The following is a 23555-nucleotide window of genomic DNA, read 5'->3' as shown; positions in this document are numbered from 1 at the left end:
CTGGGGTCCTGCGGGTGCGGGTGTCGGTGCCACCTGGAGTCTGTGGGCGACCCTCCCGGACAATGGGATGTATAGCGCACCTAGGCGTGGCAGCTTGGTTTCTGCCGGTGTTGCAAAAGGGGAGGATTTCTGGAGTGTGGATAGAGTGAGCCAGAGCCTGTGTGTGTGTGTGTGTGTGTGTGTGTGTGTGTGTGCGCGCGCGCGCGTGCGCGCGGGGGGGGGGGGGGGTTGGGGGCTGGTGGCAGGGGCGGGGGCGCGAGGTGGTGCCGAGGGAAGGGGAGGAGTGTGTGGGTGGCAGCGGCGAGTTGGTGCGTGGATGCGTTCCTTGCAGTGAATCGGGAGACTCGAGCGAGGCGAGCGTCGTTAAAGAGAAGAAGGGCAAGGCAGGTGTGTGGGCGGGCGCGGATGGGCCCTTGGCTCCCGGGCGGAGTTTTGTCCCTTGTCCCCAGGGCGAGCGAGCCAGGGAGGAGGAAGGGAATGTGCGGCAGGGGCGGGGATGGGATGGGGCGTGGGCGGGCCCCCAGAGAGGAGCAGAGGTGGCTTTGGCCAGGTGCTCTGAAGCTGGGAGAGAGGCAGCTTAGCAGGGAGAGAGGAAGCGTAGCGCGCAGTTGGCGCTGCGGGGCCAAAAGGGGATGGCGCGTTGCATGGGCCGGGAATCGAACCCGGGCCTCCCGCGTGGCAGGCGAGAATTCTACCACTGAACCACCCATGCACCCACGGACGTGGTCCACAGAGGGCTTCCCCAGCGGCGCCGGCCGCCTCCGTCGCCGGTCCCCGCCAGTAGTGAGCGTGAGCGTGAGCATGAGCGTCTGCTCCGTGGGAGCAGGAGGCGGGCGGTCTGCAAGACAGGCTCCAGGCACGCGGAGAGCCAGCCCCTGGGGCGCGGCGCGGCGCGGCGCGGACATCCGGGCAGAGGAAGGCAGGGAGGCGGACTGGGCTCATCCTGTGCTTTGTCCCTCGTCCAGGGCCGCCGCCACAGCCTGCCCAGTGTCGCCAGAGGCAGCCAGGAGCCGGACCCAGCCTGGCCAGCGCCCGAACCCCAAACAGCCGGAGCCATCTGTGGCAGGTGCAGGCAGGCGAGGGACCTTGCCTTCAGCTACTCCCAGCCCCGAGCCAAAGTCCGTTTGGCGGATGGTTTTCTCGCGCGTGCAGTGTGTGTCCCGGCGGACGGGGTGGGGAACGGACCTCTCGTGTGTGGAGCCGTGGGGCCGGGGGCGGGGATGGGTGGGCTGTGTGTGTGTGTGTGTGTGTGTGTGTGTGTGTGTTCGCGCTCGCGCCGGCGTCTGTCGGAGTTAGAGGCCAGGTAGCGCCGCGTGCGCCTCTGAGTGCGTCTGGGGCCAAGAGAGCAAAGGCCTGAGCGCGTTGGCCGGCGGCTCTCCCTAGGGGTCCGGCTCGGTGCCTTGACAGGTTGGGAGCCAGGAGGGCGATCTTGGATCCGGGAGGAACGCTGGGGCAGAGTGGCCGGCCGGCGGCCTCCCCGAGCCAGGAGATGCGCTGTGGCGCCCGGCTGGATGGCCCGGGGGGGTCTAGGGCTTCCGCTCCCTGCTCCCTGCAGCCACCTTCCCGGCTTGGACTCGTGAGCCAGGCCCACGGAAGGGAGGGGTCCACGCCGCCGGCCGGCCAGCAGACGGCTGGGCTGTATGGCTCCCGGGAGGCAGGCAGGCAGGCAGGCAGGTAGGTGTGGCCAGGGGAAGGCCCCCAGGTGGAGGATCGTGTGGGCCGCCTCGGGAGGGTGTGGAGAGAATGGACTGGGGCCGGGGGGAAAAGCACGGGGTGACGGTGGGGTGGGTGCGTGTTCCCGGTGGCGGCGGAAGCGGACGGCTGGCTGGAAGAAAGAGCCAGGCGCTGTCCAGCGGCCACAAGTGGGAGCGGGAAGCGCGGGGAGCTTTGCAGCCTGGGCTGGTCCGCGAGTGCCGGGGTGACGAGGGCAGGGGCGGGAATAGGCGAGAAGGAGGACCAAAGAGCCTCCAGAAAGCAGTAGGTGCGAAGTCAGCGAAGCCCGCGGGTGCGGGAAAGGCGCTCGAGTCGCCGGGGAGTGCGTGTGCGTGCGCGCACGCGCGCGCGCTCGCTCCGAGCCCGAGGCGGCGAGGGTGGAGGGGCTGGAGCTCGGTCCTGGGCAGCGTGTGCTCGGGTGCGAGGCGGGCCGCGGCGGCGAGAGGGTGTGGTCCAGGCCCGGGTGGCGTGGCTGCTGTGTGGGGCGGGCCAAAAGGTGGGCGTGTCAGGAGTGGGATTCGAACCCACGCCTCCAGGGGAGACTGCGACCTGAACGCAGCGCCTTAGACCGCTCGGCCATCCTGACGGCGGGTGTGGGCGCGTCGCCGCTGGCCTGGCTGGGACGCGGCGCTAACGCTGGTGTCCTTGGCCGTCATGGCGCCTGGCTGGCGGCTGTGTGGGTGCGCAAGGGGCGAGCCACGCGCGGCGGCCACGGAGGAGCACCGCCAGCCGCCTCGCCGCCGCCGCCGCCGCCGCCGCCGCCGCCGCCGCCAGCGCGGCTCCCGTCGCTGTCGCACCCCCACCCCCAGCTCCCTGCAGGCCCCGTCCAGCGTCGGCGCCCCTTGCCCTGCTCCCCACCCCGCCTTCCTCGCCCTCGCCCTCGCCCTCGCCCTCGCCCTGGCCCTCGCAGCCCCGCTTGCCGTCTGGGGCCTTTTCTCCCGGCGCGATGCCCGCCTGGCAGACGAGAGAGAGGCAGCGCTCGTTGGGAGTACTGAGCGCCGTCCGGGTCCGTGTGTGGGCCCGGGTGCGGGTGGACTCCGAGTCGGGGCCGGGGGCTGCCGTGCGGGAGAGGGGGCCGAAGCGGGGGTGGGGTCGGGTGGGGCGTGGCCCGGGCCGGGCGCCCGTGCAGGGCAGGGCGTCGAGGGCGGGCAGGGGCAGGCGTGGGGAGGCAGCCGGAGAGGGGTCGGGCGGGCGCCCGGGTGGCCGGCCGCCGCCGTCCTCGTTAGTATAGTGGTGAGTATCCCCGCCTGTCACGCGGGAGACCGGGGTTCGATTCCCCGACGGGGAGGCAAGACGCCCTTTTTGGTGGCCTGCGCAGCTCTGGGTCCCACCTCTTGCTCCCGAGGGAGGGGCAGGGGCGCTTCTTCTCGGCCGTCCGTCGTCCGGCCGGCGGCGCGTGCCCGGCCTGCCCACCGTCCACCGGGCCCAGCCCTTTGCGTGGCTCGAGGCCGGACGCTGGGTCGCCACCGCGCAGCCGGGGCCTCGTGCGGTCCCCGCGGCAGCCACAGCGAGCTCCTTGGCGACGTGCCGCCCAGCCGCGCAGCCGCGCAGCCGCCCAGCCGCCGTGGGTGTGGGTCGGGTGGGAGGCAGATGGGTCCGGTCCCGTGTGGATGCGGGAGGTGGTGTGTGAGGCCTGGCGGCCGCCCCCTCTGCTCCTTCCCGCGCGGGGCGGGGCGGGGCCGGGCCGGGCCGGGCCGCTAGCTGCGGGCCGCGGAGGACGCGGAAGACGCCGGGCCGGGGGCGTGGCGGGGCTCCCCAGCCGGCCTCCGAGGGCCCGAGAGCGGCCAGGCGGCCAGAGCGCCCTCCAGAGGCGGGCGGCGGTGGGCGCCGGGCGCCGGGCGCCGGGCGCCGGGCGGGCAGGTGGGCAGGTGGGTGGGCGGGCGGGCGTGCCCGGCGACCGGCCGGCGCAGCGGAGTCGGAGGGGCGAGGCTGGGGCTCCGGGTGGCCGGAGCCCGTGGTGGCCGGAGGCCCGTGGTGGCCGGGCAGAGCTGCGGCCGGCCGGGACGTCGGGGCAGGGCTGCGCCGGGCGGCGGCGGCGGCGGCGGCGAGAGAGCGCCAAGGCGAGAAGGCGCCGGAGCGCACCCTGGGCCGGCCGCGTCGGGCCGGCCCGGGCCGTGCAGCGTTGGTGGTATAGTGGTGAGCATAGCTGCCTTCCAAGCAGTTGACCCGGGTTCGATTCCCGGCCAACGCAGCCGGCCGACCTTTTGCGCCCCTCCGGGGCCCTCCTGGCCAGGCCCGCCGGGCGCTGGCAGTGGGGGACGGCGTGCCGGCCGCTGGGCGCTGGGCACGTGGCCCGAGGCGGCCGGCGTGCGGGTGCGAGGGCGACCGGCGCGCAGCGTTTTGCGGGTGCTGCCAGCGGGCCGGGTGGACTGCGTGGGGCCCGCGGGCGGCTGGACGTGCAGAGGCAGGGGCCTCGGGGCCCAAGCGGAGCCGCGTGGGTGGAATGGAGGCGCTGGGTCCAGGGGGCGCAGGCCAGGCGCGCAGCCTGTCGCTCCCTGGTGGTCTAGTGGTTAGGATTCGGCGCTCTCACCGCCGCGGCCCGGGTTCGATTCCCGGTCAGGGAAGCCTTTCTTCTTCCTCTGGCCCTCCGGGGCCTCCCCTCCCGGCCTGCCAGGCCGAGCCACCCACCGTCCGGTCCCCAGTGCACCCGCACCACCCCCTTTTAGCCCACGCCAGCACGCCAGGCCACAGGTGGCTAGCTTGTCGTGGGCCCCGCCGCCGCGACGACGACGACGACGACGACGGCGACGGCGGCGGCCGCGGCGGTGTGCGCACAAGGCCACCTGCCACGCCCCCACGGGCAGCCCAAGCCTCGCCCTGCCACCTCGGCCCCTCCGAGCCTTTTGGCCTGGCTGGCCCTCTGGAGGCCCTCGGCATCGCCTCTCCCCTTCGCCCCCCGCGCACGCGCTCGCCTGGCTCCTTCGCTTCCACAGCCCGAGACGCGAGTGGCCGGGGCGACCTCTGTCCCCCGCCGGGACCACCAGTGTGCGCAGAGGCCCCGGCCCCCCGAGTGTGCTCGGACCCCCACCGCCCCCGCCGGTGGCGCTCCTAGCTGGCCAGGCTGACGAGCCATCCCGTCCTCCCTCCCGAGGTGCCCGCGGTGGCGGTGCTGGGCGCGTGGGGCAGGTGAGCCACGCGCAGCCCTGAGTCCCGTCACCTGGCCGAGCCCCCCGGGCCTTGCCTCCCTCGCCCCCCTCGGGCCTGCGACCTCTCGGGCGGCTTCCCTGCCCCACGCGGGGCGGGAGCGCCACGACCTGGCTGGCTGCGTCTCTCCCCGGCGCCGGAGAGCAGACCCCACGGGCACGGTGGTCTTGGGCCCCGATGGGAGCGCACAGTCCGACCGCCGGGCCCGGGAGGTGGAGGAGGGAAGAGGCATCCGGGCCCGGCCCGGTCCCCCCGGGCACTGGAGGTGACACAGCGGGGAGGTGTCGTGGGAGCCGCGGGGGAAGAAACCCCAGCAGCCAGGCAGGTGGGTGGCGGTGCAGTCACCCCGGGGGACTGGGCGCACTCGTCGCCAACTTGTCATTCCAATTGCAGGACACGTCGGTCCCCTGCATCCTTTGGCAAAGGGGCCAGCGTGTCACCCAGAGGTCCCTTTCAACACCTCCGCGCCCCACCCCCCCACCCCCGATGAGCGGCGTCCTCCACCCCCGCCCCCACTCACGCACACTTTCTACAGTTGCGCTTTTCACAGTTTCCCATCCCGCCTCGCCCCGTGCCTCGCCATGATAGGCGCCGTCAGTCCCTCTGTCCACCCCTGTATCCGTCCTCTTCTGTGGATGCCTCCCACGGTCCATCGCACACCTCAGTCTCCTTCCCGCCCCATCTTGGACACCCTTGTCCGCCAGGGATTTGCTCTATGATCAGAGGTGTCCCCTCTCGAGGCCAAGCGGTCAGCCGGTGCGCCGCGCACACCTGCTGGGGCACACTCGCTTCAACCGGACGCCCCCCCTGCACCGGTGCGGAGGGGCCGCGGCGGCCGTGGGTCTCCGGGTGCTTCCCGTGCCCGCCAGAAGTTTCCTCGGAGTCCTTGCTTTTGCGTGTGTGTGCGTGTGCGTGTGGGTGTGGGTGTGGGTGTGTGTGGAGGGGTGGAGGTCGGGGTGGGAGAGGGATGGAGGACGGCGGTGGCCTTTGGTGCCGTGGGCGGCTCTAGCGGTGGAAGAGGAAGCCGCGTCGGCACGGTAGCGGCGGCGGCGAATCGGGACGCAGAGAATCAAGGGCCTGCGCGACCCTGACGTTAGGCACGCTGGGGTCCTGCGGGTGCGGGTGTCGGTGCCACCTGGAGTCTGTGGGCGACCCTCCCGGACAATGGGATGTATAGCGCACCTAGGCGTGGCAGCTTGGTTTCTGCCGGTGTTGCAAAAGGGGAGGATTTCTGGAGTGTGGATAGAGTGAGCCAGAGCCTGTGTGTGTGTGTGTGTGTGTGTGTGTGTGTGTGTGTGCGCGCGCGCGCGTGCGCGCGGGGGGGGGGGGGGGGTTGGGGGCTGGTGGCAGGGGCGGGGGCGCGAGGTGGTGCCGAGGGAAGGGGAGGAGTGTGTGGGTGGCAGCGGCGAGTTGGTGCGTGGATGCGTTCCTTGCAGTGAATCGGGAGACTCGAGCGAGGCGAGCGTCGTTAAAGAGAAGAAGGGCAAGGCAGGTGTGTGGGCGGGCGCGGATGGGCCCTTGGCTCCCGGGCGGAGTTTTGTCCCTTGTCCCCAGGGCGAGCGAGCCAGGGAGGAGGAAGGGAATGTGCGGCAGGGGCGGGGATGGGATGGGGCGTGGGCGGGCCCCCAGAGAGGAGCAGAGGTGGCTTTGGCCAGGTGCTCTGAAGCTGGGAGAGAGGCAGCTTAGCAGGGAGAGAGGAAGCGTAGCGCGCAGTTGGCGCTGCGGGGCCAAAAGGGGATGGCGCGTTGCATGGGCCGGGAATCGAACCCGGGCCTCCCGCGTGGCAGGCGAGAATTCTACCACTGAACCACCCATGCACCCACGGACGTGGTCCACAGAGGGCTTCCCCAGCGGCGCCGGCCGCCTCCGTCGCCGGTCCCCGCCAGTAGTGAGCGTGAGCGTGAGCATGAGCGTCTGCTCCGTGGGAGCAGGAGGCGGGCGGTCTGCAAGACAGGCTCCAGGCACGCGGAGAGCCAGCCCCTGGGGCGCGGCGCGGCGCGGCGCGGACATCCGGGCAGAGGAAGGCAGGGAGGCGGACTGGGCTCATCCTGTGCTTTGTCCCTCGTCCAGGGCCGCCGCCACAGCCTGCCCAGTGTCGCCAGAGGCAGCCAGGAGCCGGACCCAGCCTGGCCAGCGCCCGAACCCCAAACAGCCGGAGCCATCTGTGGCAGGTGCAGGCAGGCGAGGGACCTTGCCTTCAGCTACTCCCAGCCCCGAGCCAAAGTCCGTTTGGCGGATGGTTTTCTCGCGCGTGCAGTGTGTGTCCCGGCGGACGGGGTGGGGAACGGACCTCTCGTGTGTGGAGCCGTGGGGCCGGGGGCGGGGATGGGTGGGCTGTGTGTGTGTGTGTGTGTGTGTGTGTGTGTGTGTGTTCGCGCTCGCGCCGGCGTCTGTCGGAGTTAGAGGCCAGGTAGCGCCGCGTGCGCCTCTGAGTGCGTCTGGGGCCAAGAGAGCAAAGGCCTGAGCGCGTTGGCCGGCGGCTCTCCCTAGGGGTCCGGCTCGGTGCCTTGACAGGTTGGGAGCCAGGAGGGCGATCTTGGATCCGGGAGGAACGCTGGGGCAGAGTGGCCGGCCGGCGGCCTCCCCGAGCCAGGAGATGCGCTGTGGCGCCCGGCTGGATGGCCCGGGGGGGTCTAGGGCTTCCGCTCCCTGCTCCCTGCAGCCACCTTCCCGGCTTGGACTCGTGAGCCAGGCCCACGGAAGGGAGGGGTCCACGCCGCCGGCCGGCCAGCAGACGGCTGGGCTGTATGGCTCCCGGGAGGCAGGCAGGCAGGCAGGCAGGTAGGTGTGGCCAGGGGAAGGCCCCCAGGTGGAGGATCGTGTGGGCCGCCTCGGGAGGGTGTGGAGAGAATGGACTGGGGCCGGGGGGAAAAGCACGGGGTGACGGTGGGGTGGGTGCGTGTTCCCGGTGGCGGCGGAAGCGGACGGCTGGCTGGAAGAAAGAGCCAGGCGCTGTCCAGCGGCCACAAGTGGGAGCGGGAAGCGCGGGGAGCTTTGCAGCCTGGGCTGGTCCGCGAGTGCCGGGGTGACGAGGGCAGGGGCGGGAATAGGCGAGAAGGAGGACCAAAGAGCCTCCAGAAAGCAGTAGGTGCGAAGTCAGCGAAGCCCGCGGGTGCGGGAAAGGCGCTCGAGTCGCCGGGGAGTGCGTGTGCGTGCGCGCACGCGCGCGCGCTCGCTCCGAGCCCGAGGCGGCGAGGGTGGAGGGGCTGGAGCTCGGTCCTGGGCAGCGTGTGCTCGGGTGCGAGGCGGGCCGCGGCGGCGAGAGGGTGTGGTCCAGGCCCGGGTGGCGTGGCTGCTGTGTGGGGCGGGCCAAAAGGTGGGCGTGTCAGGAGTGGGATTCGAACCCACGCCTCCAGGGGAGACTGCGACCTGAACGCAGCGCCTTAGACCGCTCGGCCATCCTGACGGCGGGTGTGGGCGCGTCGCCGCTGGCCTGGCTGGGACGCGGCGCTAACGCTGGTGTCCTTGGCCGTCATGGCGCCTGGCTGGCGGCTGTGTGGGTGCGCAAGGGGCGAGCCACGCGCGGCGGCCACGGAGGAGCACCGCCAGCCGCCTCGCCGCCGCCGCCGCCGCCGCCGCCGCCGCCGCCGCCGCCAGCGCGGCTCCCGTCGCTGTCGCACCCCCACCCCCAGCTCCCTGCAGGCCCCGTCCAGCGTCGGCGCCCCTTGCCCTGCTCCCCACCCCGCCTTCCTCGCCCTCGCCCTCGCCCTCGCCCTCGCCCTGGCCCTCGCAGCCCCGCTTGCCGTCTGGGGCCTTTTCTCCCGGCGCGATGCCCGCCTGGCAGACGAGAGAGAGGCAGCGCTCGTTGGGAGTACTGAGCGCCGTCCGGGTCCGTGTGTGGGCCCGGGTGCGGGTGGACTCCGAGTCGGGGCCGGGGGCTGCCGTGCGGGAGAGGGGGCCGAAGCGGGGGTGGGGTCGGGTGGGGCGTGGCCCGGGCCGGGCGCCCGTGCAGGGCAGGGCGTCGAGGGCGGGCAGGGGCAGGCGTGGGGAGGCAGCCGGAGAGGGGTCGGGCGGGCGCCCGGGTGGCCGGCCGCCGCCGTCCTCGTTAGTATAGTGGTGAGTATCCCCGCCTGTCACGCGGGAGACCGGGGTTCGATTCCCCGACGGGGAGGCAAGACGCCCTTTTTGGTGGCCTGCGCAGCTCTGGGTCCCACCTCTTGCTCCCGAGGGAGGGGCAGGGGCGCTTCTTCTCGGCCGTCCGTCGTCCGGCCGGCGGCGCGTGCCCGGCCTGCCCACCGTCCACCGGGCCCAGCCCTTTGCGTGGCTCGAGGCCGGACGCTGGGTCGCCACCGCGCAGCCGGGGCCTCGTGCGGTCCCCGCGGCAGCCACAGCGAGCTCCTTGGCGACGTGCCGCCCAGCCGCGCAGCCGCGCAGCCGCCCAGCCGCCGTGGGTGTGGGTCGGGTGGGAGGCAGATGGGTCCGGTCCCGTGTGGATGCGGGAGGTGGTGTGTGAGGCCTGGCGGCCGCCCCCTCTGCTCCTTCCCGCGCGGGGCGGGGCGGGGCCGGGCCGGGCCGGGCCGCTAGCTGCGGGCCGCGGAGGACGCGGAAGACGCCGGGCCGGGGGCGTGGCGGGGCTCCCCAGCCGGCCTCCGAGGGCCCGAGAGCGGCCAGGCGGCCAGAGCGCCCTCCAGAGGCGGGCGGCGGTGGGCGCCGGGCGCCGGGCGCCGGGCGCCGGGCGGGCAGGTGGGCAGGTGGGTGGGCGGGCGGGCGTGCCCGGCGACCGGCCGGCGCAGCGGAGTCGGAGGGGCGAGGCTGGGGCTCCGGGTGGCCGGAGCCCGTGGTGGCCGGAGGCCCGTGGTGGCCGGGCAGAGCTGCGGCCGGCCGGGACGTCGGGGCAGGGCTGCGCCGGGCGGCGGCGGCGGCGGCGGCGGCGAGAGAGCGCCAAGGCGAGAAGGCGCCGGAGCGCACCCTGGGCCGGCCGCGTCGGGCCGGCCCGGGCCGTGCAGCGTTGGTGGTATAGTGGTGAGCATAGCTGCCTTCCAAGCAGTTGACCCGGGTTCGATTCCCGGCCAACGCAGCCGGCCGACCTTTTGCGCCCCTCCGGGGCCCTCCTGGCCAGGCCCGCCGGGCGCTGGCAGTGGGGGACGGCGTGCCGGCCGCTGGGCGCTGGGCACGTGGCCCGAGGCGGCCGGCGTGCGGGTGCGAGGGCGACCGGCGCGCAGCGTTTTGCGGGTGCTGCCAGCGGGCCGGGTGGACTGCGTGGGGCCCGCGGGCGGCTGGACGTGCAGAGGCAGGGGCCTCGGGGCCCAAGCGGAGCCGCGTGGGTGGAATGGAGGCGCTGGGTCCAGGGGGCGCAGGCCAGGCGCGCAGCCTGTCGCTCCCTGGTGGTCTAGTGGTTAGGATTCGGCGCTCTCACCGCCGCGGCCCGGGTTCGATTCCCGGTCAGGGAAGCCTTTCTTCTTCCTCTGGCCCTCCGGGGCCTCCCCTCCCGGCCTGCCAGGCCGAGCCACCCACCGTCCGGTCCCCAGTGCACCCGCACCACCCCCTTTTAGCCCACGCCAGCACGCCAGGCCACAGGTGGCTAGCTTGTCGTGGGCCCCGCCGCCGCGACGACGACGACGACGACGACGGCGACGGCGGCGGCCGCGGCGGTGTGCGCACAAGGCCACCTGCCACGCCCCCACGGGCAGCCCAAGCCTCGCCCTGCCACCTCGGCCCCTCCGAGCCTTTTGGCCTGGCTGGCCCTCTGGAGGCCCTCGGCATCGCCTCTCCCCTTCGCCCCCCGCGCACGCGCTCGCCTGGCTCCTTCGCTTCCACAGCCCGAGACGCGAGTGGCCGGGGCGACCTCTGTCCCCCGCCGGGACCACCAGTGTGCGCAGAGGCCCCGGCCCCCCGAGTGTGCTCGGACCCCCACCGCCCCCGCCGGTGGCGCTCCTAGCTGGCCAGGCTGACGAGCCATCCCGTCCTCCCTCCCGAGGTGCCCGCGGTGGCGGTGCTGGGCGCGTGGGGCAGGTGAGCCACGCGCAGCCCTGAGTCCCGTCACCTGGCCGAGCCCCCCGGGCCTTGCCTCCCTCGCCCCCCTCGGGCCTGCGACCTCTCGGGCGGCTTCCCTGCCCCACGCGGGGCGGGAGCGCCACGACCTGGCTGGCTGCGTCTCTCCCCGGCGCCGGAGAGCAGACCCCACGGGCACGGTGGTCTTGGGCCCCGATGGGAGCGCACAGTCCGACCGCCGGGCCCGGGAGGTGGAGGAGGGAAGAGGCATCCGGGCCCGGCCCGGTCCCCCCGGGCACTGGAGGTGACACAGCGGGGAGGTGTCGTGGGAGCCGCGGGGGAAGAAACCCCAGCAGCCAGGCAGGTGGGTGGCGGTGCAGTCACCCCGGGGGACTGGGCGCACTCGTCGCCAACTTGTCATTCCAATTGCAGGACACGTCGGTCCCCTGCATCCTTTGGCAAAGGGGCCAGCGTGTCACCCAGAGGTCCCTTTCAACACCTCCGCGCCCCACCCCCCCACCCCCGATGAGCGGCGTCCTCCACCCCCGCCCCCACTCACGCACACTTTCTACAGTTGCGCTTTTCACAGTTTCCCATCCCGCCTCGCCCCGTGCCTCGCCATGATAGGCGCCGTCAGTCCCTCTGTCCACCCCTGTATCCGTCCTCTTCTGTGGATGCCTCCCACGGTCCATCGCACACCTCAGTCTCCTTCCCGCCCCATCTTGGACACCCTTGTCCGCCAGGGATTTGCTCTATGATCAGAGGTGTCCCCTCTCGAGGCCAAGCGGTCAGCCGGTGCGCCGCGCACACCTGCTGGGGCACACTCGCTTCAACCGGACGCCCCCCCTGCACCGGTGCGGAGGGGCCGCGGCGGCCGTGGGTCTCCGGGTGCTTCCCGTGCCCGCCAGAAGTTTCCTCGGAGTCCTTGCTTTTGCGTGTGTGTGCGTGTGCGTGTGGGTGTGGGTGTGGGTGTGTGTGGAGGGGTGGAGGTCGGGGTGGGAGAGGGATGGAGGACGGCGGTGGCCTTTGGTGCCGTGGGCGGCTCTAGCGGTGGAAGAGGAAGCCGCGTCGGCACGGTAGCGGCGGCGGCGAATCGGGACGCAGAGAATCAAGGGCCTGCGCGACCCTGACGTTAGGCACGCTGGGGTCCTGCGGGTGCGGGTGTCGGTGCCACCTGGAGTCTGTGGGCGACCCTCCCGGACAATGGGATGTATAGCGCACCTAGGCGTGGCAGCTTGGTTTCTGCCGGTGTTGCAAAAGGGGAGGATTTCTGGAGTGTGGATAGAGTGAGCCAGAGCCTGTGTGTGTGTGTGTGTGTGTGTGTGTGTGTGTGTGTGCGCGCGCGCGCGTGCGCGCGGGGGGGGGGGGGGTTGGGGGCTGGTGGCAGGGGCGGGGGCGCGAGGTGGTGCCGAGGGAAGGGGAGGAGTGTGTGGGTGGCAGCGGCGAGTTGGTGCGTGGATGCGTTCCTTGCAGTGAATCGGGAGACTCGAGCGAGGCGAGCGTCGTTAAAGAGAAGAAGGGCAAGGCAGGTGTGTGGGCGGGCGCGGATGGGCCCTTGGCTCCCGGGCGGAGTTTTGTCCCTTGTCCCCAGGGCGAGCGAGCCAGGGAGGAGGAAGGGAATGTGCGGCAGGGGCGGGGATGGGATGGGGCGTGGGCGGGCCCCCAGAGAGGAGCAGAGGTGGCTTTGGCCAGGTGCTCTGAAGCTGGGAGAGAGGCAGCTTAGCAGGGAGAGAGGAAGCGTAGCGCGCAGTTGGCGCTGCGGGGCCAAAAGGGGATGGCGCGTTGCATGGGCCGGGAATCGAACCCGGGCCTCCCGCGTGGCAGGCGAGAATTCTACCACTGAACCACCCATGCACCCACGGACGTGGTCCACAGAGGGCTTCCCCAGCGGCGCCGGCCGCCTCCGTCGCCGGTCCCCGCCAGTAGTGAGCGTGAGCGTGAGCATGAGCGTCTGCTCCGTGGGAGCAGGAGGCGGGCGGTCTGCAAGACAGGCTCCAGGCACGCGGAGAGCCAGCCCCTGGGGCGCGGCGCGGCGCGGCGCGGACATCCGGGCAGAGGAAGGCAGGGAGGCGGACTGGGCTCATCCTGTGCTTTGTCCCTCGTCCAGGGCCGCCGCCACAGCCTGCCCAGTGTCGCCAGAGGCAGCCAGGAGCCGGACCCAGCCTGGCCAGCGCCCGAACCCCAAACAGCCGGAGCCATCTGTGGCAGGTGCAGGCAGGCGAGGGACCTTGCCTTCAGCTACTCCCAGCCCCGAGCCAAAGTCCGTTTGGCGGATGGTTTTCTCGCGCGTGCAGTGTGTGTCCCGGCGGACGGGGTGGGGAACGGACCTCTCGTGTGTGGAGCCGTGGGGCCGGGGGCGGGGATGGGTGGGCTGTGTGTGTGTGTGTGTGTGTGTGTGTGTGTGTGTGTTCGCGCTCGCGCCGGCGTCTGTCGGAGTTAGAGGCCAGGTAGCGCCGCGTGCGCCTCTGAGTGCGTCTGGGGCCAAGAGAGCAAAGGCCTGAGCGCGTTGGCCGGCGGCTCTCCCTAGGGGTCCGGCTCGGTGCCTTGACAGGTTGGGAGCCAGGAGGGCGATCTTGGATCCGGGAGGAACGCTGGGGCAGAGTGGCCGGCCGGCGGCCTCCCCGAGCCAGGAGATGCGCTGTGGCGCCCGGCTGGATGGCCCGGGGGGGTCTAGGGCTTCCGCTCCCTGCTCCCTGCAGCCACCTTCCCGGCTTGGACTCGTGAGCCAGGCCCACGGAAGGGAGGGGTCCACGCCGCCGGCCGGCCAGCAGACGGCTGGGCTGTATGGCTCCCGGGAGGCAGGCAGGCAGGCAGGCAGGTAGGTGTGGCCAGGGGAAGGCCCCCAGGTGGAGGATCGTGTGGGCCGCCTCGGGAGGGTGTGGAGAGAATGGACTGGGGCCGGGGGGAAAAGCACGGGGTGACGGTGGGGTGGGTGCGTGTTCCCGGTGGCGGCGGAAGCGGACGGCTGGCTGGAAGAAAGAGCCAGGCGCTGTCCAGCGGCCACAAGTGGGAGCGGGAAGCGCGGGGAGCTTTGCAGCCTGGGCTGGTCCGCGAGTGCCGGGGTGACGAGGGCAGGGGCGGGAATAGGCGAGAAGGAGGACCAAAGAGCCTCCAGAAAGCAGTAGGTGCGAAGTCAGCGAAGCCCGCGGGTGCGGGAAAGGCGCTCGAGTCGCCGGGGAGTGCGTGTGCGTGCGCGCACGCGCGCGCGCTCGCTCCGAGCCCGAGGCGGCGAGGGTGGAGGGGCTGGAGCTCGGTCCTGGGCAGCGTGTGCTCGGGTGCGAGGCGGGCCGCGGCGGCGAGAGGGTGTGGTCCAGGCCCGGGTGGCGTGGCTGCTGTGTGGGGCGGGCCAAAAGGTGGGCGTGTCAGGAGTGGGATTCGAACCCACGCCTCCAGGGGAGACTGCGACCTGAACGCAGCGCCTTAGACCGCTCGGCCATCCTGACGGCGGGTGTGGGCGCGTCGCCGCTGGCCTGGCTGGGACGCGGCGCTAACGCTGGTGTCCTTGGCCGTCATGGCGCCTGGCTGGCGGCTGTGTGGGTGCGCAAGGGGCGAGCCACGCGCGGCGGCCACGGAGGAGCACCGCCAGCCGCCTCGCCGCCGCCGCCGCCGCCGCCGCCGCCGCCGCCGCCAGCGCGGCTCCCGTCGCTGTCGCACCCCCACCCCCAGCTCCCTGCAGGCCCCGTCCAGCGTCGGCGCCCCTTGCCCTGCTCCCCACCCCGCCTTCCTCGCCCTCGCCCTCGCCCTCGCCCTCGCCCTGGCCCTCGCAGCCCCGCTTGCCGTCTGGGGCCTTTTCTCCCGGCGCGATGCCCGCCTGGCAGACGAGAGAGAGGCAGCGCTCGTTGGGAGTACTGAGCGCCGTCCGGGTCCGTGTGTGGGCCCGGGTGCGGGTGGACTCCGAGTCGGGGCCGGGGGCTGCCGTGCGGGAGAGGGGGCCGAAGCGGGGGTGGGGTCGGGTGGGGCGTGGCCCGGGCCGGGCGCCCGTGCAGGGCAGGGCGTCGAGGGCGGGCAGGGGCAGGCGTGGGGAGGCAGCCGGAGAGGGGTCGGGCGGGCGCCCGGGTGGCCGGCCGCCGCCGTCCTCGTTAGTATAGTGGTGAGTATCCCCGCCTGTCACGCGGGAGACCGGGGTTCGATTCCCCGACGGGGAGGCAAGACGCCCTTTTTGGTGGCCTGCGCAGCTCTGGGTCCCACCTCTTGCTCCCGAGGGAGGGGCAGGGGCGCTTCTTCTCGGCCGTCCGTCGTCCGGCCGGCGGCGCGTGCCCGGCCTGCCCACCGTCCACCGGGCCCAGCCCTTTGCGTGGCTCGAGGCCGGACGCTGGGTCGCCACCGCGCAGCCGGGGGCCTCGTGCGGTCCCCGCGGCAGCCACAGCGAGCTCCTTGGCGACGTGCCGCCCAGCCGCGCAGCCGCGCAGCCGCCCAGCCGCCGTGGGTGTGGGTCGGGTGGGAGGCAGATGGGTCCGGTCCCGTGTGGATGCGGGAGGTGGTGTGTGAGGCCTGGCGGCCGCCCCCTCTGCTCCTTCCCGCGCGGGGCGGGGCGGGGCCGGGCCGGGCCGGGCCGCTAGCTGCGGGCCGCGGAGGACGCGGAAGACGCCGGGCCGGGGGCGTGGCGGGGCTCCCCAGCCGGCCTCCGAGGGCCCGAGAGCGGCCAGGCGGCCAGAGCGCCCTCCAGAGGCGGGCGGCGGTGGGCGCCGGGCGCCGGGCGCCGGGCGCCGGGCGGGCAGGTGGGCAGGTGGGTGGGCGGGCGGGCGTGCCCGGCGACCGGCCGGCGCAGCGGAGTCGGAGGGGCGAGGCTGGGGCTCCGGGTGGCCGGAGCCCGTGGTGGCCGGAGGCCCGTGGTGGCCGGGCAGAGCTGCGGCCGGCCGGGACGTCGGGGCAGGGCTGCGCCGGGCGGCGGCGGCGGCGGCGGCGAGAGAGCGCCAAGGCGAGAAGGCGCCGGAGCGCACCCTGGGCCGGCCGCGTCGGGCCGGCCCGGGCCGTGCAGCGTTGGTGGTATAGTGGTGAGCATAGCTGCCTTCCAAGCAGTTGACCCGGGTTCGATTCCCGGCCAACGCAGCCGGCCGACCTTTTGCGCCCCTCCGGGGCCCTCCTGGCCAGGCCCGCCGGGCGCTGGCAGTGGGGGACGGCGTGCCGGCCGCTGGGCGCTGGGCACGTGGCCCGAGGCGGCCGGCGTGCGGGTGCGAGGGCGACCGGCGCGCAGCGTTTTGCGGGTGCTGCCAGCGGGCCGGGTGGACTGCGTGGGGCCCGCGGGCGGCTGGACGTGCAGAGGCAGGGGCCTCGGGGCCCAAGCGGAGCCGCGTGGGTGGAATGGAGGCGCTGGGTCCAGGGGGCGCAGGCCAGGCGCGCAGCCTGTCGCTCCCTGGTGGTCTAGTGGTTAGGATTCGGCGCTCTCACCGCCGCGGCCCGGGTTCGATTCCCGGTCAGGGAAGCCTTTCTTCTTCCTCTGGCCCTCCGGGGCCTCCCCTCCCGGCCTGCCAGGCCGAGCCACCCACCGTCCGGTCCCCAGTGCACCCGCACCACCCCCTTTTAGCCCACGCCAGCACGCCAGGCCACAGGTGGCTAGCTTGTCGTGGGCCCCGCCGCCGCGACGACGACGACGACGACGACGGCGACGGCGGCGGCCGCGGCGGTGTGCGCACAAGGCCACCTGCCACGCCCCCACGGGCAGCCCAAGCCTCGCCCTGCCACCTCGGCCCCTCCGAGCCTTTTGGCCTGGCTGGCCCTCTGGAGGCCCTCGGCATCGCCTCTCCCCTTCGCCCCCCGCGCACGCGCTCGCCTGGCTCCTTCGCTTCCACAGCCCGAGACGCGAGTGGCCGGGGCGACCTCTGTCCCCCGCCGGGACCACCAGTGTGCGCAGAGGCCCCGGCCCCCCGAGTGTGCTCGGACCCCCACCGCCCCCGCCGGTGGCGCTCCTAGCTGGCCAGGCTGACGAGCCATCCCGTCCTCCCTCCCGAGGTGCCCGCGGTGGCGGTGCTGGGCGCGTGGGGCAGGTGAGCCACGCGCAGCCCTGAGTCCCGTCACCTGGCCGAGCCCCCCGGGCCTTGCCTCCCTCGCCCCCCTCGGGCCTGCGACCTCTCGGGCGGCTTCCCTGCCCCACGCGGGGCGGGAGCGCCACGACCTGGCTGGCTGCGTCTCTCCCCGGCGCCGGAGAGCAGACCCCACGGGCACGGTGGTCTTGGGCCCCGATGGGAGCGCACAGTCCGACCGCCGGGCCCGGGAGGTGGAGGAGGGAAGAGGCATCCGGGCCCGGCCCGGTCCCCCCGGGCACTGGAGGTGACACAGCGGGGAGGTGTCGTGGGAGCCGCGGGGGAAGAAACCCCAGCAGCCAGGCAGGTGGGTGGCGGTGCAGTCACCCCGGGGGACTGGGCGCACTCGTCGCCAACTTGTCATTCCAATTGCAGGACACGTCGGTCCCCTGCATCCTTTGGCAAAGGGGCCAGCGTGTCACCCAGAGGTCCCTTTCAACACCTCCGCGCCCCACCCCCCCACCCCCGATGAGCGGCGTCCTCCACCCCCGCCCCCACTCACGCACACTTTCTACAGTTGCGCTTTTCACAGTTTCCCATCCCGCCTCGCCCCGTGCCTCGCCATGATAGGCGCCGTCAGTCCCTCTGTCCACCCCTGTATCCGTCCTCTTCTGTGGATGCCTCCCACGGTCCATCGCACACCTCAGTCTCCTTCCCGCCCCATCTTGGACACCCTTGTCCGCCAGGGATTTGCTCTATGATCAGAGGTGTCCCCTCTCGAGGCCAAGCGGTCAGCCGGTGCGCCGCGCACACCTGCTGGGGCACACTCGCTTCAACCGGACGCCCCCCCTGCACCGGTGCGGAGGGGCCGCGGCGGCCGTGGGTCTCCGGGTGCTTCCCGTGCCCGCCAGAAGTTTCCTCGGAGTCCTTGCTTTTGCGTGTGTGTGCGTGTGCGTGTGGGTGTGGGTGTGGGTGTGTGTGGAGGGGTGGAGGTCGGGGTGGGAGAGGGATGGAGGACGGCGGTGGCCTTTGGTGCCGTGGGCGGCTCTAGCGGTGGAAGAGGAAGCCGCGTCGGCACGGTAGCGGCGGCGGCGAATCGGGACGCAGAGAATCAAGGGCCTGCGCGACCCTGACGTTAGGCACGCTGGGGTCCTGCGGGTGCGGGTGTCGGTGCCACCTGGAGTCTGTGGGCGACCCTCCCGGACAATGGGATGTATAGCGCACCTAGGCGTGGCAGCTTGGTTTCTGCCGGTGTTGCAAAAGGGGAGGATTTCTGGAGTGTGGATAGAGTGAGCCAGAGCCTGTGTGTGTGTGTGTGTGTGTGTGTGTGTGTGTGTGTGCGCGCGCGCGCGTGCGCGCGGGGGGGGGGGGGGGTTGGGGGCTGGTGGCAGGGGCGGGGGCGCGAGGTGGTGCCGAGGGAAGGGGAGGAGTGTGTGGGTGGCAGCGGCGAGTTGGTGCGTGGATGCGTTCCTTGCAGTGAATCGGGAGACTCGAGCGAGGCGAGCGTCGTTAAAGAGAAGAAGGGCAAGGCAGGTGTGTGGGCGGGCGCGGATGGGCCCTTGGCTCCCGGGCGGAGTTTTGTCCCTTGTCCCCAGGGCGAGCGAGCCAGGGAGGAGGAAGGGAATGTGCGGCAGGGGCGGGGATGGGATGGGGCGTGGGCGGGCCCCCAGAGAGGAGCAGAGGTGGCTTTGGCCAGGTGCTCTGAAGCTGGGAGAGAGGCAGCTTAGCAGGGAGAGAGGAAGCGTAGCGCGCAGTTGGCGCTGCGGGGCCAAAAGGGGATGGCGCGTTGCATGGGCCGGGAATCGAACCCGGGCCTCCCGCGTGGCAGGCGAGAATTCTACCACTGAACCACCCATGCACCCACGGACGTGGTCCACAGAGGGCTTCCCCAGCGGCGCCGGCCGCCTCCGTCGCCGGTCCCCGCCAGTAGTGAGCGTGAGCGTGAGCATGAGCGTCTGCTCCGTGGGAGCAGGAGGCGGGCGGTCTGCAAGACAGGCTCCAGGCACGCGGAGAGCCAGCCCCTGGGGCGCGGCGCGGCGCGGCGCGGACATCCGGGCAGAGGAAGGCAGGGAGGCGGACTGGGCTCATCCTGTGCTTTGTCCCTCGTCCAGGGCCGCCGCCACAGCCTGCCCAGTGTCGCCAGAGGCAGCCAGGAGCCGGACCCAGCCTGGCCAGCGCCCGAACCCCAAACAGCCGGAGCCATCTGTGGCAGGTGCAGGCAGGCGAGGGACCTTGCCTTCAGCTACTCCCAGCCCCGAGCCAAAGTCCGTTTGGCGGATGGTTTTCTCGCGCGTGCAGTGTGTGTCCCGGCGGACGGGGTGGGGAACGGACCTCTCGTGTGTGGAGCCGTGGGGCCGGGGGCGGGGATGGGTGGGCTGTGTGTGTGTGTGTGTGTGTGTGTGTGTGTGTGTTCGCGCTCGCGCCGGCGTCTGTCGGAGTTAGAGGCCAGGTAGCGCCGCGTGCGCCTCTGAGTGCGTCTGGGGCCAAGAGAGCAAAGGCCTGAGCGCGTTGGCCGGCGGCTCTCCCTAGGGGTCCGGCTCGGTGCCTTGACAGGTTGGGAGCCAGGAGGGCGATCTTGGATCCGGGAGGAACGCTGGGGCAGAGTGGCCGGCCGGCGGCCTCCCCGAGCCAGGAGATGCGCTGTGGCGCCCGGCTGGATGGCCCGGGGGGGTCTAGGGCTTCCGCTCCCTGCTCCCTGCAGCCACCTTCCCGGCTTGGACTCGTGAGCCAGGCCCACGGAAGGGAGGGGTCCACGCCGCCGGCCGGCCAGCAGACGGCTGGGCTGTATGGCTCCCGGGAGGCAGGCAGGCAGGCAGGCAGGTAGGTGTGGCCAGGGGAAGGCCCCCAGGTGGAGGATCGTGTGGGCCGCCTCGGGAGGGTGTGGAGAGAATGGACTGGGGCCGGGGGGAAAAGCACGGGGTGACGGTGGGGTGGGTGCGTGTTCCCGGTGGCGGCGGAAGCGGACGGCTGGCTGGAAGAAAGAGCCAGGCGCTGTCCAGCGGCCACAAGTGGGAGCGGGAAGCGCGGGGAGCTTTGCAGCCTGGGCTGGTCCGCGAGTGCCGGGGTGACGAGGGCAGGGGCGGGAATAGGCGAGAAGGAGGACCAAAGAGCCTCCAGAAAGCAGTAGGTGCGAAGTCAGCGAAGCCCGCGGGTGCGGGAAAGGCGCTCGAGTCGCCGGGGAGTGCGTGTGCGTGCGCGCACGCGCGCGCGCTCGCTCCGAGCCCGAGGCGGCGAGGGTGGAGGGGCTGGAGCTCGGTCCTGGGCAGCGTGTGCTCGGGTGCGAGGCGGGCCGCGGCGGCGAGAGGGTGTGGTCCAGGCCCGGGTGGCGTGGCTGCTGTGTGGGGCGGGCCAAAAGGTGGGCGTGTCAGGAGTGGGATTCGAACCCACGCCTCCAGGGGAGACTGCGACCTGAACGCAGCGCCTTAGACCGCTCGGCCATCCTGACGGCGGGTGTGGGCGCGTCGCCGCTGGCCTGGCTGGGACGCGGCGCTAACGCTGGTGTCCTTGGCCGTCATGGCGCCTGGCTGGCGGCTGTGTGGGTGCGCAAGGGGCGAGCCACGCGCGGCGGCCACGGAGGAGCACCGCCAGCCGCCTCGCCGCCGCCGCCGCCGCCGCCGCCGCCGCCGCCGCCGCCAGCGCGGCTCCCGTCGCTGTCGCACCCCCACCCCCAGCTCCCTGCAGGCCCCGTCCAGCGTCGGCGCCCCTTGCCCTGCTCCCCACCCCGCCTTCCTCGCCCTCGCCCTCGCCCTCGCCCTCGCCCTGGCCCTCGCAGCCCCGCTTGCCGTCTGGGGCCTTTTCTCCCGGCGCGATGCCCGCCTGGCAGACGAGAGAGAGGCAGCGCTCGTTGGGAGTACTGAGCGCCGTCCGGGTCCGTGTGTGGGCCCGGGTGCGGGTGGACTCCGAGTCGGGGCCGGGGGCTGCCGTGCGGGAGAGGGGGCCGAAGCGGGGGTGGGGTCGGGTGGGGCGTGGCCCGGGCCGGGCGCCCGTGCAGGGCAGGGCGTCGAGGGCGGGCAGGGGCAGGCGTGGGGAGGCAGCCGGAGAGGGGTCGGGCGGGCGCCCGGGTGGCCGGCCGCCGCCGTCCTCGTTAGTATAGTGGTGAGTATCCCCGCCTGTCACGCGGGAGACCGGGGTTCGATTCCCCGACGGGGAGGCAAGACGCCCTTTTTGGTGGCCTGCGCAGCTCTGGGTCCCACCTCTTGCTCCCGAGGGAGGGGCAGGGGCGCTTCTTCTCGGCCGTCCGTCGTCCGGCCGGCGGCGCGTGCCCGGCCTGCCCACCGTCCACCGGGCCCAGCCCTTTGCGTGGCTCGAGGCCGGACGCTGGGTCGCCACCGCGCAGCCGGGGCCTCGTGCGGTCCCCGCGGCAGCCACAGCGAGCTCCTTGGCGACGTGCCGCCCAGCCGCGCAGCCGCGCAGCCGCCCAGCCGCCGTGGGTGTGGGTCGGGTGGGAGGCAGATGGGTCCGGTCCCGTGTGGATGCGGGAGGTGGTGTGTGAGGCCTGGCGGCCGCCCCCTCTGCTCCTTCCCGCGCGGGGCGGGGCCGGGCCGGGCCGGGCCGGGCCGCTAGCTGCGGGCCGCGGAGGACGCGGAAGACGCCGGGCCGGGGGCGTGGCGGGGCTCCCCAGCCGGCCTCCGAGGGCCCGAGAGCGGCCAGGCGGCCAGAGCGCCCTCCAGAGGCGGGCGGCGGTGGGCGCCGGGCGCCGGGCGCCGGGCGCCGGGCGGGCAGGTGGGCAGGTGGGTGGGCGGGCGGGCGTGCCCGGCGACCGGCCGGCGCAGCGGAGTCGGAGGGGCGAGGCTGGGGCTCCGGGTGGCCGGAGCCCGTGGTGGCCGGAGGCCCGTGGTGGCCGGGCAGAGCTGCGGCCGGCCGGGACGTCGGGGCAGGGCTGCGCCGGGCGGCGGCGGCGGCGGCGGCGAGAGAGCGCCAAGGCGAGAAGGCGCCGGAGCGCACCCTGGGCCGGCCGCGTCGGGCCGGCCCGGGCCGTGCAGCGTTGGTGGTATAGTGGTGAGCATAGCTGCCTTCCAAGCAGTTGACCCGGGTTCGATTCCCGGCCAACGCAGCCGGCCGACCTTTTGCGCCCCTCCGGGGCCCTCCTGGCCAGGCCCGCCGGGCGCTGGCAGTGGGGGACGGCGTGCCGGCCGCTGGGCGCTGGGCACGTGGCCCGAGGCGGCCGGCGTGCGGGTGCGAGGGCGACCGGCGCGCAGCGTTTTGCGGGTGCTGCCAGCGGGCCGGGTGGACTGCGTGGGGCCCGCGGGCGGCTGGACGTGCAGAGGCAGGGGCCTCGGGGCCCAAGCGGAGCCGCGTGGGTGGAATGGAGGCGCTGGGTCCAGGGGGCGCAGGCCAGGCGCGCAGCCTGTCGCTCCCTGGTGGTCTAGTGGTTAGGATTCGGCGCTCTCACCGCCGCGGCCCGGGTTCGATTCCCGGTCAGGGAAGCCTTTCTTCTTCCTCTGGCCCTCCGGGGCCTCCCCTCCCGGCCTGCCAGGCCGAGCCACCCACCGTCCGGTCCCCAGTGCACCCGCACCACCCCCTTTTAGCCCACGCCAGCACGCCAGGCCACAGGTGGCTAGCTTGTCGTGGGCCCCGCCGCCGCGACGACGACGACGACGACGACGGCGACGGCGGCGGCCGCGGCGGTGTGCGCACAAGGCCACCTGCCACGCCCCCACGGGCAGCCCAAGCCTCGCCCTGCCACCTCGGCCCCTCCGAGCCTTTTGGCCTGGCTGGCCCTCTGGAGGCCCTCGGCATCGCCTCTCCCCTTCGCCCCCCGCGCACGCGCTCGCCTGGCTCCTTCGCTTCCACAGCCCGAGACGCGAGTGGCCGGGGCGACCTCTGTCCCCCGCCGGGACCACCAGTGTGCGCAGAGGCCCCGGCCCCCCGAGTGTGCTCGGACCCCCACCGCCCCCGCCGGTGGCGCTCCTAGCTGGCCAGGCTGACGAGCCATCCCGTCCTCCCTCCCGAGGTGCCCGCGGTGGCGGTGCTGGGCGCGTGGGGCAGGTGAGCCACGCGCAGCCCTGAGTCCCGTCACCTGGCCGAGCCCCCCGGGCCTTGCCTCCCTCGCCCCCCTCGGGCCTGCGACCTCTCGGGCGGCTTCCCTGCCCCACGCGGGGCGGGAGCGCCACGACCTGGCTGGCTGCGTCTCTCCCCGGCGCCGGAGAGCAGACCCCACGGGCACGGTGGTCTTGGGCCCCGATGGGAGCGCACAGTCCGACCGCCGGGCCCGGGAGGTGGAGGAGGGAAGAGGCATCCGGGCCCGGCCCGGTCCCCCCGGGCACTGGAGGTGACACAGCGGGGAGGTGTCGTGGGAGCCGCGGGGGAAGAAACCCCAGCAGCCAGGCAGGTGGGTGGCGGTGCAGTCACCCCGGGGGACTGGGCGCACTCGTCGCCAACTTGTCATTCCAATTGCAGGACACGTCGGTCCCCTGCATCCTTTGGCAAAGGGGCCAGCGTGTCACCCAGAGGTCCCTTTCAACACCTCCGCGCCCCACCCCCCCACCCCCGATGAGCGGCGTCCTCCACCCCCGCCCCCACTCACGCACACTTTCTACAGTTGCGCTTTTCACAGTTTCCCATCCCGCCTCGCCCCGTGCCTCGCCATGATAGGCGCCGTCAGTCCCTCTGTCCACCCCTGTATCCGTCCTCTTCTGTGGATGCCTCCCACGGTCCATCGCACACCTCAGTCTCCTTCCCGCCCCATCTTGGACACCCTTGTCCGCCAGGGATTTGCTCTATGATCAGAGGTGTCCCCTCTCGAGGCCAAGCGGTCAGCCGGTGCGCCGCGCACACCTGCTGGGGCACACTCGCTTCAACCGGACG

General features: G+C 73.4%; 20 non-coding genes across 20 annotated transcripts; 12 read left to right on the top strand and 8 right to left on the bottom strand.

Annotated features, from left to right (window-relative positions):
• Nucleotides 1-641: 641 nt before the first annotated feature.
• TRNAG-GCC lies at nt 642-712 on the bottom strand. The gene has a single exon. It is a non-coding gene; the product is annotated as a tRNA-Gly (tRNA).
• Nucleotides 713-2216: 1504 nt separating this feature from the next.
• TRNAL-CAG lies at nt 2217-2299 on the bottom strand. Its single transcript has one exon. It is a non-coding gene; the product is annotated as a tRNA-Leu (tRNA).
• Nucleotides 2300-2929: 630 nt separating this feature from the next.
• On the top strand, nt 2930-3001 carry TRNAD-GUC. Its single transcript has one exon. It is a non-coding gene; the product is annotated as a tRNA-Asp (tRNA).
• An 831-nt stretch (nt 3002-3832) lies between these two features.
• On the top strand, nt 3833-3904 carry TRNAG-UCC. Its single transcript has one exon. It is a non-coding gene; the product is annotated as a tRNA-Gly (tRNA).
• A 301-nt stretch (nt 3905-4205) lies between these two features.
• On the top strand, nt 4206-4277 carry TRNAE-CUC. Its single transcript has one exon. It is a non-coding gene; the product is annotated as a tRNA-Glu (tRNA).
• Nucleotides 4278-6603: 2326 nt separating this feature from the next.
• On the bottom strand, nt 6604-6674 carry TRNAG-GCC. Its single transcript has one exon. It is a non-coding gene; the product is annotated as a tRNA-Gly (tRNA).
• Nucleotides 6675-8180: 1506 nt separating this feature from the next.
• Nucleotides 8181-8263, bottom strand: TRNAL-CAG. Its single transcript has one exon. It is a non-coding gene; the product is annotated as a tRNA-Leu (tRNA).
• Nucleotides 8264-8896: 633 nt separating this feature from the next.
• Nucleotides 8897-8968, top strand: TRNAD-GUC. Its single transcript has one exon. It is a non-coding gene; the product is annotated as a tRNA-Asp (tRNA).
• Nucleotides 8969-9802: 834 nt separating this feature from the next.
• Nucleotides 9803-9874, top strand: TRNAG-UCC. The gene has a single exon. It is a non-coding gene; the product is annotated as a tRNA-Gly (tRNA).
• A 301-nt stretch (nt 9875-10175) lies between these two features.
• On the top strand, nt 10176-10247 carry TRNAE-CUC. The gene has a single exon. It is a non-coding gene; the product is annotated as a tRNA-Glu (tRNA).
• Nucleotides 10248-12571: 2324 nt separating this feature from the next.
• Nucleotides 12572-12642, bottom strand: TRNAG-GCC. Its single transcript has one exon. It is a non-coding gene; the product is annotated as a tRNA-Gly (tRNA).
• Nucleotides 12643-14148: 1506 nt separating this feature from the next.
• Nucleotides 14149-14231, bottom strand: TRNAL-CAG. The gene has a single exon. It is a non-coding gene; the product is annotated as a tRNA-Leu (tRNA).
• A 630-nt stretch (nt 14232-14861) lies between these two features.
• Nucleotides 14862-14933, top strand: TRNAD-GUC. Its single transcript has one exon. It is a non-coding gene; the product is annotated as a tRNA-Asp (tRNA).
• An 832-nt stretch (nt 14934-15765) lies between these two features.
• On the top strand, nt 15766-15837 carry TRNAG-UCC. Its single transcript has one exon. It is a non-coding gene; the product is annotated as a tRNA-Gly (tRNA).
• Nucleotides 15838-16138: 301 nt separating this feature from the next.
• Nucleotides 16139-16210, top strand: TRNAE-CUC. The gene has a single exon. It is a non-coding gene; the product is annotated as a tRNA-Glu (tRNA).
• A 2325-nt stretch (nt 16211-18535) lies between these two features.
• On the bottom strand, nt 18536-18606 carry TRNAG-GCC. The gene has a single exon. It is a non-coding gene; the product is annotated as a tRNA-Gly (tRNA).
• Nucleotides 18607-20110: 1504 nt separating this feature from the next.
• Nucleotides 20111-20193, bottom strand: TRNAL-CAG. Its single transcript has one exon. It is a non-coding gene; the product is annotated as a tRNA-Leu (tRNA).
• Nucleotides 20194-20826: 633 nt separating this feature from the next.
• Nucleotides 20827-20898, top strand: TRNAD-GUC. Its single transcript has one exon. It is a non-coding gene; the product is annotated as a tRNA-Asp (tRNA).
• An 831-nt stretch (nt 20899-21729) lies between these two features.
• TRNAG-UCC lies at nt 21730-21801 on the top strand. Its single transcript has one exon. It is a non-coding gene; the product is annotated as a tRNA-Gly (tRNA).
• A 301-nt stretch (nt 21802-22102) lies between these two features.
• Nucleotides 22103-22174, top strand: TRNAE-CUC. Its single transcript has one exon. It is a non-coding gene; the product is annotated as a tRNA-Glu (tRNA).
• The last annotated feature ends 1381 nt before the right edge of the window (nt 22175-23555 follow it).

This window comes from Panthera leo, chromosome F3, assembly GCF_018350215.1.
Source record: "Panthera leo isolate Ple1 chromosome F3, P.leo_Ple1_pat1.1, whole genome shotgun sequence".
Classification (NCBI taxonomy): Eukaryota; Metazoa; Chordata; class Mammalia; order Carnivora; family Felidae; genus Panthera; species Panthera leo.
The sequence above is the reverse complement of the archived record's forward strand: the minus strand, read 5'-3'. Positions and strand labels throughout refer to the sequence as shown.